Source organism: Myotis davidii, unplaced genomic scaffold, assembly GCF_000327345.1.
Source record: "Myotis davidii unplaced genomic scaffold, ASM32734v1 scaffold812, whole genome shotgun sequence".
NCBI classification, from domain to species: Eukaryota; Metazoa; Chordata; class Mammalia; order Chiroptera; family Vespertilionidae; genus Myotis; species Myotis davidii.
In genome coordinates, this window is record NW_006284238.1 from 330,632 (window position 1) to 342,653 (window position 12,022).

Genomic DNA, 12,022 nt, shown 5'->3' on the forward strand with positions numbered 1-12,022 from the left:
ATATGTTTATTGATTTTGGAGAGAGTAGAAAGGAGAGAGGGAGAGAGAGAAAGAGACATAGATGTGAGAGACAAACATGGATTCATTGTCTCCCATACATCCATACATTTCCTGGCAGGGGATCAAACCTGCAGCCTTTTGGTGTGGGGTATGACACTCCAACCAACTGAGCCACCTGGCCAGGGCTTTATATGCTTACCTTTTAAGTGTTTCTTACCTTTCTCAGCACAGGATCGGGAAGGAAGATAAAAATATATTTTCCACACAATTTGTACTATATTCAAGAAGATGAGTAAAAATTAAGATTTGTCCTTAGGTATCATTTTGATGCCAGCTCTTCATTGCAAAATACAATAAAATCTTTTATTTAAAAGAAACATAATCGAGACAAAATCAATGTGGGAGTCTTAGAGGGATAAAAACTTCATGCCTAGGTTTATTCTATTCTTTAAGTATGTTTACTCTATTTGCATACCAAAAACTAGCATTGAACATTTCGATTATAAGCACTAACTACAAGGATGAATTGAAATATTTAAACTAATAATGGAATAAAGCAAATCTGTCACATCCGAATAAAATCATTTTTGCAATATAAAATTTAAGAGAAAATTACTTACAATTTGAACTGTGGATAAAAAAAAATAGGTATTTTGAGTGATAGGATAATCATATCTAATTGTTTGACTATAATGAGTTTATCTTTGATTATACTTCTTATCTGTGTCAACAAGAAAAGCAAGAATATAATTCTCCAAACCATCACTTTGTGATTTCTCTAACATGTACTTTTAGATCAGATATTTTTATCAGTAATACGTAAGCCAAACTCCCCATCTTTCTTCTTACCTACTCTCATTTCAGCTTCTTAAAATGCTAATTACTTGATATGAAATAAAAGAAATAATCTCTCCTTTTTTCCTTTTGTAGTTACATCAGATAAAATATTTTTGTGTCCCATTGATGTCTTTTATAAATGATTTGTAAGTTTAATTTTCAACAGAATAAAATGTCATAAATCAACATAAATTAAATTAATCCATGTTTTATTCAACCATTTTAATATTCCTGTAACACTGAGTAATTGCTTTACTAAGAATATTCATGTTCCATATGTTGCTTTATATCTTTGAGAAAAAAATAACAAAATATTTATATTCTTTTAACTAATATGACAGCAACCTAAGTATGCCCATGAAAATAACATAAAAATATTTTTGTTTATAAAGAGAAAATACTGCCACTTGCATTGCAAAGGAAAAGGAGGAGACAATTATAGTCCAGATGTGGAAACTTCTCACTAATTGCATCATCAAGACAGAAGCCCTTTCTTTAGTAATCTATCATATTCTCATCCTTGTGAAACACAATTGAACAAACTATTTCAAAGAAAGAAACATCTTAAATCATAGTCACTGTCAGTATTTAAATACAAGATATAAGGTTTTAAAGACTGTCTCCCAGGTACGGGAACTATGGCTTAAGTGATAAAAGTCATTCCTACTCCTCTTCTCCAACCATAAGAGGGTATAACACTAAGCACAATGCCTGACAATGAGAAGAGAGATACTCTGAAGATTTTTATTTGTTGTTGTTGTTGTTTTATACTTTCAGCTCATACAGAGGAGAGGAAACAGTGTTGTTCAGAACACTATGTTGTTCAGAAAAAACAACTTCACACTTCATCAGATTCTCTAGGCAAGCATTTGTAGCAGGGAATATACACTTTCTGAGGATAAACTCATTAGAAGATTTGTTGGATATCACATTTTTAACAACTCAATGTATAAGCCTAAGTTAAGAAGAAGCAATTTGCCCTGACCGGTTTGGCTAAGTGGATAGAGTGTCGGCCTGCGGGCTGAAAGGTCCCAGGTTCGATGCCTGTCAAGGGCATGTACCTTGGTTGCAGGCACATCCCCAGTAGGGAGCCTGCAGGAAGCAGCTGATCGATGTTTCTCTCTCATCGATGTTTCTAACTCTCTATTCCTCTCCTTCTCCCTTCCTCTCTGTAAAAAAATCAATAAAATATATATTTTTTTAAAAAAGAAGAAGCAATTTATGAGTGCTTGTGTCTGCATGGAGGTGATGGAGGGGGGTTAAGAAGATGGCAATAGAGTACTTAGATCAAAATACAAAAGTCTGCCCCTATTTGGTCTGTATTGCCTACCCTAACACCATCAAACTGCACTAGAAATGGAAAAGGCAATCTTCACATTTATATAGAACCACAAGGGGCCCTAGAAAGCCAAAACAATATTGAAAAAAGAAAAATGTTGGAGGACTCACACACTTGATATAAAGATTTACTATTAAACTGTAGTAATCAAAACCATATGGAACTAGTGGCATTATAAACATAAACATATAGACCAGTGGAATAGAATTGACGGTTTGGAAATAAACCCAAACATATGTGGACAACATATTGGAATTTCATGTCAGTTTTACTGTGATAAAATCATCCTCTTCTTTTAAATTAATTACACGTGCAAATATTTGTAACCTATAGGTTGTACAAAAATAGGTGATGGAGGTATAGTTTACCCACCCCAAAAGGTAGTCTTTCTCTGTGAATACACGTCATAATCTGATTTGGGAAACTTCAAAATTATTATTCTGGTTGTTGTTTTGTTTTGTTTTTATTTGTTTGTATTTCTGTATTTTCTTTATCAAAGAGTTGATTTATTCTAATGATTATGAAAAGTGACATCCAGAAATTACTACTCTACTTAGAATTTACTAATTATCTCCAACAGTGTTTTCTTTTTCTGTGTTTTTATTACCACTTTATTACTTTGCATTCATTCTCTCTCATTCAGTATCACAAGTTATAATTCTATGGATCTTATACTCCTTTAATCTGTTTACTTTTTTTCAGTAAATATCTTACTCCAGAATTTCCTATGCCATTACTTGCAACACTGTAGAGACACTATTACAAAGAAGTCATAAAAATGATTAATTCAGATTATTCTTCAACAAATAACTTCATAAAAAAGATTGCATTACCAATAGATTCTTTTCTATTCCAATCACTGAGGAAGAAAGTCATTGAGGATTGAAACTACTAAAAAAGTCCATATTAAAAAACTCCCATTTTGGAAGAACAGAAACTTTTATATTTTATTTCTTTCTCATGTGCCCTGACTGGGAGTCAAACTAGCGACTTCTTGGTTCCTCGGTCAATGCTAAACTACTGAGCAGCAGCAGCCAGCCTTTTTAGGCCACAGTGTGAAGGTGGAAGATGGCCAGGCACTATGGGGATTTCTGTGAGCAAAGTGTTTACACTGGTTTTTCTTGTTGTTGTTTGTTTATTTTTCGGTTAATCCTCACCAGAGGATATTTTTTCCATTGGTTTTTTTTAGAGAATGGGAGGCAGAGGGAGAAACAAAGAGAAACATTGATATGAGAGAGACACATCAATTGGTTGCCTCCCACAAGTGCCCAGACCAGGGGCCCAGGATTGAGCCTGCAACTGAGGTACTTGCCCTTAACCAGAATAAAGCCTGGGATCCTTCATTCCACAGATTCTACACTCTTCTACTGAGTCAAACCAGCTAGGCTTAGAGTAAAATAAGAACTCTTTTACAAAGCAGCCACTCATTAAGGGAACAAATCATATTTCAGAGGCCATAATAACTAATACAATTTTAATGTCTAAGAAAGAAATACCTACATTACAGAAAGGTAAATAGATGTATAGCAAATGAGCAGTAATAAATTTATTGATCAATTAAATGTACTTATTTCTTCCATTTCAACAGAAAATTCACAGTACTCCCAGAGGGACTATTTCTTACAATTCTGCTACCCCCTTTAATAAATAAATTATGAAGCCTACAAATAAAACCATTCAATGTAAGTTACAAAATACTTGAATTTTAAACCATTATTGTACCCAACACTATATTTTTAAAAGATAGGACATTAGCATATAACTATCATTATAAAACATGTTTAATTACAGAACTGTGGTTAAACCATTGACATGGAAAACCATATATATCTGACCTTCTCCAGAGACACCTGCCCACCATTACTTAATTCCTATTTAATAATAGGGTAATTGACCATACATTTGCTATGCCTCCCATTGGCTAATCAGCACGATATGCAAATTAACCACCAACAAAGATGGCGGTTAATTTGCATATGAAAGACTGAAGGTGAGCTGGAGCCATGAAGATGGAGGACGGAAGGCGGCTCTGGCCGGAGTGAAGGCCTAGGTCCTGGGTGCCGACCGGTGCCGGCAGCCAGGAGAAGGGAAGGTCTATTGCACGAATCTCTTCGTGCAACAGGCCTCTAGTAACTTTATAATAACTAGAACCTCAAAAATGTATAAAATGCATAGCTATAAAAACCAGAATGTATGTACACATCTAGCTGGCTGGTGATTTAGATGTCAGGTGCCAATTGCCAAATGCATTACATTTGATTTCATGATATTTCACATGAAAGGAAGTTAAAAATGCCATTATATGGAAAAAAGATGAAACAGTAAAAAATAAATGCAAGTTAGGCATACCTAAAAGTGAGGAAGGATTCTATCACTCTAAGCTATTAATTTTAAGATGACAGTGGTAATCAAATGTAAATTTTGCGATTAAAAAACAGTGAATGTCAATTTGAACCATGTATATGTATTGTAAAAGTAATATATCTGTTATTGTTATAAGTGAGAGCAATGAAATGAGAAAATGCAAGTTTACAATCTGTATACTGATGTGGTTTACGTGAGAAATAGAGAATAATCATGAATAGATCAGGGTTGATAAAATAAATAAATCAACTTAGTGTTTCTTGAAACAGGATATTATACTATAGAATTGGGAAATATAAGAATATAATTTTTTAACACTACCGAATTGAGCCTGAAAGAAGAAATACTCAAGTCAATAAAGCAAACAATAGCATAAATTTTCTAAATATGTTATTAGAGAGCAAGAATACATTCCCTTTAAGAAACAATGAAGAAAATGCATCAATAAAACAGATAAATAGTGATAGGAAACATAAGTTGGAGGGGGAACACAGAAAAAAGACTATCTTTCATGTAAGTAAGAGATAAACTATTAAAATTCCAGGTTACAATTGAGATAAATTAGTGTAACATATTTTTATTTAAAAAAGTACTTTATCTAGTTTAGTAAAAGAAAAGCCACAATGCTAAATCAACAGTAGCGACTATATAATCAATTAAGTGAGGATCAGTCCAGAAAGCCAATATAATATGGCTAAAAGATGAAACTAAGACTGCAATTTCTGTACGTTCCTCAGTAATGAGAGAGATCCATTGATTACTGAGAATGTAGAGAAGCCTTGAGATGACACTAAAAAGGCAAAGACCATAGGCGAGAATGTAAAAAGTCAGAGATGCTCTCCCCCTTTGCTCAGGAATGGGTCAGCGGAGGCTTCCTAACAGATCTGAGCGGGGTGAGAAAAGTATTACTTATATGTAAGTGGGGAAATTGGCCATAGGAAAAATGTAGACTGCCCCTCTTCAACTCTTCTAGGATATCGAAAAATACCGAAGCATCAATCCCAGGTAGATAGGCTTCAGGTGCCACAGGAGACTGATCATGTGTTAGTAAAGTCACCTTAAATCTCATGTAGCTACATGCTTCTTGTGTCATGATCCTAGAGCAATAGTTGCCTGCATAGATTCTCATTTATTGTAAGTGAATCCATGTCAGAGGAACTAGAATGATGCTATTCTGTCAACATCGAAAAATGTACAGTGTGTTGAGAGTTATCCAATAAAGAAAAAAAACTGATAATCGTAATGAAAAAGAGCCATTGCAGGTCTAGCCATGGGATGAAAAGAATCAAGATGACAGGTTAGTTTTTTCCAAGACACATAATTCTAAGACAACTCTGGTGAAAAAGGAGGGAACAAAAAGCAGTTTTTATATTATCCCATTTATTCCCATAACATCAATTCATACATATAGAAACTGAGTATTTGTCGGTAAATGATAAAACTGGGGTTGAAACCTAGGTGATTCAGAGGATGTTACTAAGCTCATGGAGACACAGAAAAGCCTACTGGTTAAAAGCAATGACTTTGAAACCCACCTGCATGATTTGGAACCCAGATCAGTCACAGCCAGCTGTGTAAATTGCCAAATTTCTAAACTTCTCCGTGTATTTTATTTTATCTTGTGTAAAATGGCCATAATAATTATGTTACCTAAATTCTCATTAAGCCTTTCTTATGAGCATTACATGAGTTATCATTTATAAATATTTTAAAAATGCCTGCCACATAGCAAGTACCATATGCATTTGTTAAGCAGCGTTTCCTCTTAGCTATGGGAGGTATTTACAAATGCTGAAAAGGAATACTGAGAATGCTTGCTGCAAACACTTCACTGGGCTGCACTAAATTCTCTCTGATTTTTTTTTTTGACCAGCTGCCATATGGTTCTAAATGCTAATACATAGGAGGACTTTTGGAATTTGGCACGAAAGTTTCAGTCACAATTTAAAGTAAGTACTATTTTTTCTGGAAGCCTTGGGCCATATAAATAAGTAATAGTAAGTCAAGAAATGTTTGATAGCATGATAGCATTGCTCATCCTCTTTTGGCTATTCCCATCTTTGTATGGACTATAGTTGATGGATTGTGCATGTATAATGGAATACAATACTAACAAAAGGGATATCTATAGTCCAGGTGTCTTTGATGTTGAAATATTCCCTGAAAGTGCTAAGAAAAGTTTGTGAATCACTTTTAAGATTCAGTGTCTCATTCATCAGATGTCCTGATGTTTCTCCCTGTTCCATATTTCTCAGAGACTTCTTTTATCACTCAGGATGATTCTATTCTTATACTTTCTTCTTCATATAGAAGAGCATTTCCTATAATATTAATCTCACTAGATTATCATTTGAGATGCTAAAAGTGCAGATTGAACAAAAGCTGTTGAATGTATAGTGAAATTACATTAATAATATTGTCAAGGTGCATTCCTGGTTTTAATTGTGAACCTCCCCAATGGGGGAAAACAAACAGCAAAACAAAACTCTTATGTCCTGAAACTATTGTCTCCTAGTTATAATCCATTAACCCCCTCCCACCAAGCTCTTTCAAACACCTTAAAAAAAAAAGAAGATGAATGCTTTCAGGTTAGGTTTTAACATGACCATTATTTAATTTGTGTCATCAAGGCCCGTGTCTATTTCAGAGGACTGGTTACCTTACAATATTGAGTGTGAAAAACATCTTAGTTCATTAGTTCTGGCCAAGAGAAAGACTTGGTTCATTAGTCAGAGGAATTAACTTATCCATCATACACAGTGACACAAAAACTGAACCTCAATTGCCATTCTTTCTTTTACAAATGATCATCTCCCCTCTAATGTTCTCCATTCTATATTGACAAGCAATCGTATGTTTTTTTATATATATATATAATTGCTTACAGTTGATTCATGAAGAGATTTGATTTGTTACATCAAAATTGGCTTTTACAAAAGAAATGACTTATGGAAATATGAAAAACTTGATGTCTTATTTCATAGCTTACATCTAATTTTATTCCACTTTTTGTTATGTACCAAGTACTTTGCATTGATACTTCACCCAACTTTCTAAAGCGACAGATATTATTTGATGTTTAAGGTTTTCCATCATTAAGGCAATTGATCATTAGGTATCTAAGGGGCTTCCTTAGGATTACACTGATAGAAAGTGCACTATTCATATAAAAGTCTAACCTGCTGACTCCTAGCACATGTTCTGCTCATGTCCTGCACAAGCCTCTACAAGAATATCTCAGTGCTATTGTAAGTGATTCTATATGGCCTTTTTACATTTCTGAATTTGACCTTAGATGAAATTATCTTTTTCTTTAAACTTTTAATTCAGGTGGATACACTTTCTACTTCAGTCTCATGTAAAATTGATATTTTCTATTTCAAATGGGCATGCTTTAGAAATCTGCTGTCCAATTCCCTCAGAGGACTTATTTCCAGGTAATTTATCTTCTTGCCATGGGAAATCCTTCTCATAAAGGTGTCATTATAAGTAGATACTGTCCAACTATTACCATAGATTATGTCAATGGTAGCAGACAGACTATAGTTTACTTATCACATTATTTTATAACTGTCATTTATTTTACCTTTCTAATGAGCTTCAGGGTAATGGTTAATGCCACATCTAATTGTTTTTCCAGGTGCCCCCACCCAGTTCTTGCGGTGTCTTAAACACTGAAAAAAAAAAAAAACCCCAAAAAACAATAAGTATATATTAAATAAAATTGAATTAATTTTATGAGGATGACTGTATTTATTACCAAATAAAAGGTAAAATGGAAACATAAATCAAGTGTTTTTTTCCAACACATTTTTTAAAAATTAGACTAAAATAAAGAAGCTGACAAAATTAAAGTAAAAACAGTTTATTGTTTGGTGATTTTTAATCTCTATTCCCAATTTATTCATAAAATATCCTTTTGCAGGGTGCAGAAATCAGAAAGTACCATCTTCGTATTTGAAGACAACTTTTTTTAAAATATATTTTATTGATTTTTCCACAGAGAGGAGGGGAGAGGGATAGAGAGTTAGAAACATCGATGAGAGAGAAACATTGATCAGCTGCCTCCTACATGCCCCCCACTGGGGATGTGCTCGCAACCAAGGTACATGCCCTTGACCTGAATCGAACCTGGGACCCTTGAGACTGCAGGCCGATGCTCTATCCACTATGCCAAACCGGTTAGGGCATGAAGACAACTTTTGACTCTAATGCTTAAGAACATGGCATATTTTATTTTTCATGCTTGTTAAAATGTTTCAGAAACATCATGAACCAACTTTATAAAAAGTACTTATTAACAAACATCAAATTTTACTTTGGTATTATTGGTATTTCAATATATTCAGTTATAGGTTCTTTTGTTTTTTGTTTTCCCATAACCCCAACTTCTCCTTGACATTGTCCTCTAATTTTGATGTTATAGAGATTTTTTTCATCCCATTCTTAATAAATTTAGTGAAAGAAATATTGAAATAAAATTTGAAAAGACATTTCATTTTTATCTTGTATTTGAAATAGTATATTTATTTTCAGTGGTAGCCAACAGAGCTGCTCTTTTCCTTTTGGCTTTTAAATTATTAAATAATTTATTATCTGGCTTGCATTCTTAGAGTTCATAGGAGCAAAGATATGTCACAACATCATGAGTAACCTTTGGGGAGACAACAGTTATTAAAGGCCCAACACATCACAGACAGAACAGAATGTCTTCAGTTATAGCTATTGCACAGAGTTAAATAACCTTAATATTAAATATATTTATTTTCCAATGAATTAGTTGATTTTTTAAAAGAGAATAACTTCTTTCCACTTTCATTTTTTCCTGGGCTTTGAATACATCCACAATTTTAAAAAGGATAAGCCAAAAGACACTACTTACCTCTTATTGAAAGATTTTAAAAAATTACTCTGAATTGAAAAATAAATGTATTTTATTTATTTAATGTGAACAAAATTGACAGGTACACTTATAGACAGCTGATAGAAATATTGGACATATTTATAACAGTGATTTGGGAAATATAATCATTAGGGCTTAAAATAAACTGTGCTAATGAAAACTGGACTGTGGCTTAAAGGATTACCATTTTTCTTCTTTTAAAATTGATCCAAGGTCATCTCAGGAAATTTAATTCCCCTGAGAATTTAAAATTCTAGATATGGTATTTGTCAAGAAGCTCAGAGCTTCTAGAGTTTTTTTGTTGTTGTTTTTTTTAAATCAAATCAAAGGGGCATTACTGATATTCTTTAAGGAGAGCATATCTTTTTAGAGTTTTATTGTTTTCCAGGCTATATTGTTAATTCTATTGTCATGAAGCACTCTGATACATGGCAACTGAAATCAATAAATTAGTAAATAATAATGCTGGTCTAGCCACCGGCACCATGGCTTCTTTGCAACATTTGTTTCTTAGAGTGTTCAGCACCCTCTTTCCATTATTGCAGATGCCATTTTAATTAAGTGGCAAATACTAAAGGCAAGTGATATTTCAGGTTGATGGCAAGGCCCCTATGTATCAGCATTTTATTCTAGAATTTCAAAGTGATTATCATTTGAACCTGTATAGTAAGAAAGAAAAAACTGGTGTGATTACCAGAAAGCAGTTGTTCACTGCTCTCAGCATTGCAGCTGTGACAGTAATAAGACAGACTAAATGCATTCCCTTTCATAGCCATAAGTTGATAAACAAACTTGCACATTCCATTCTATCAGCAAAATAAGAAGATGCCAGACTGATATTTAGGTATAAAATGGGATTCTCAATATGAAGTCTTGATTGGAGTGGTTGGCAGCATTATTATAGAAATAATGGCACTAAACTCCTTCAACATTAGGCAGAATCTATTTTTTTTTCCCCTTTTCGAAATCCCAGTAAGAACAGAAATATCCTTGGACATCAACCATTTCTAATTTAAGTTCTTATGTATATACACTTGAATGATGTTGGCAAAAATACTTTGAAAATTACACAGCATCTTTTTCAATCAAAACAAATCCCAAATAAAACAACATATTATGTTATAAAAATATTAATGTAAAATACATTGTTTTCCGTCTTTAGTTTAGGCCAACATTACATGTAATGCAAGAGACGTCACTAATCTGCTTATAACCTGTCAATCATAACACAAGAAATATTTTCCTCCATTCTGGTAATTCTCACCATATTTCAAAATTTTTTATTAGTATTATACCTATTTGGAAGATCTGTCACCAATGATCTGGGTTACTATTTTAATTGTTTGGGGTGTCATGAACTATGCCCACATAAGATTGCAAACTTGATAAATAAATATTGTCTTGTGTTCTAACTGCTCCACCAACTAGCCATTCCCCAATCTCCTTTCCTCTCTTTTGGGCCTCCCTATTTCCTGAGACACAAAAATATTGAAATTTGGCTAGTTAATATCACTATAACGGCCTCTAAGTGTTCAAGTGAAAGAGTTGTACATATTTTATCTATATATATAAAAGCCAAATATGCAAATTGTCCCCACAGGAGTTCAACCATGAGACTGATCACTCCCTATGATGTGCACTGACAACCAGGGGGCAGCACAGAATGAAGGAAGGCCCCTGCCAGTAGCCAACAGCTGAAGAAGGGAGGGCCCTGACAGCCTTGATTGCTGGCTAGGCCTAGGGACTCTACTCACGCATGAATTTCATGCACTGGGTCTCTAGTTTTAAATAAAAATCTAAACATGATTAAGCTTTGTGAGGAAGATATGCTGACAAATGAGATAGGCCAGGAGTTAAGCCTCTTGCAAGAGTTAGACAAGTTGTGAATGAAAAAAAAAAAAGTCAACCAACCAAAGAAACAAAAAACTGTCCTTGATAGAAATTAAAAGTACTACTCTACAATACTTATAGCTGACAAAATATACTTTAAGACCAAGGCTATATATAGTAAGCGACTAAAGATGCTACATAATGAAAAAGTGAGAAATCCGACAAAAGGAAATAACTGTTGTAAACATTTTTGCACCCAACATAGGAGCAACTAAATAGGTAAAGCAAATCTTGATGGATAAAGAAAGAGATCCACAGTGATCTAATATAATAAAAGACAAACATGCAAATTGACCATACCTTTGCTATGCCTTAAGCCATGCCCACCACCCAATCAGAGCAACTATATGCAAATTAACCCAACCAAGATGGCAGCTGGCAGCCATGGAGCTGGAGTGAGCAAGAGGCTTGGTTGCTCCAGTGATGGAGGAAGCCAAGCTTCCTGCCTGCCATGGCCGGCTCTGAGCTCCACTGAAGGCAATAAAGTTTCAATTATGGAAGGTAAATAAATCCCAGAATAAAAAAAGAAAAAAGGAAAGGCTGGGAGCTTCCGTAGTCAGGGGACAGGGGGGTGGCCAGCCTGAAAACGGCCCTCAGCCCCTCACCCAGACTGGCCAGGCATCCCAGTGGGGACCCCCGACTCTAAAAGGGGTGTGGCCAGCCTGAAAACAGCCTTCAGTCCCCCCCCC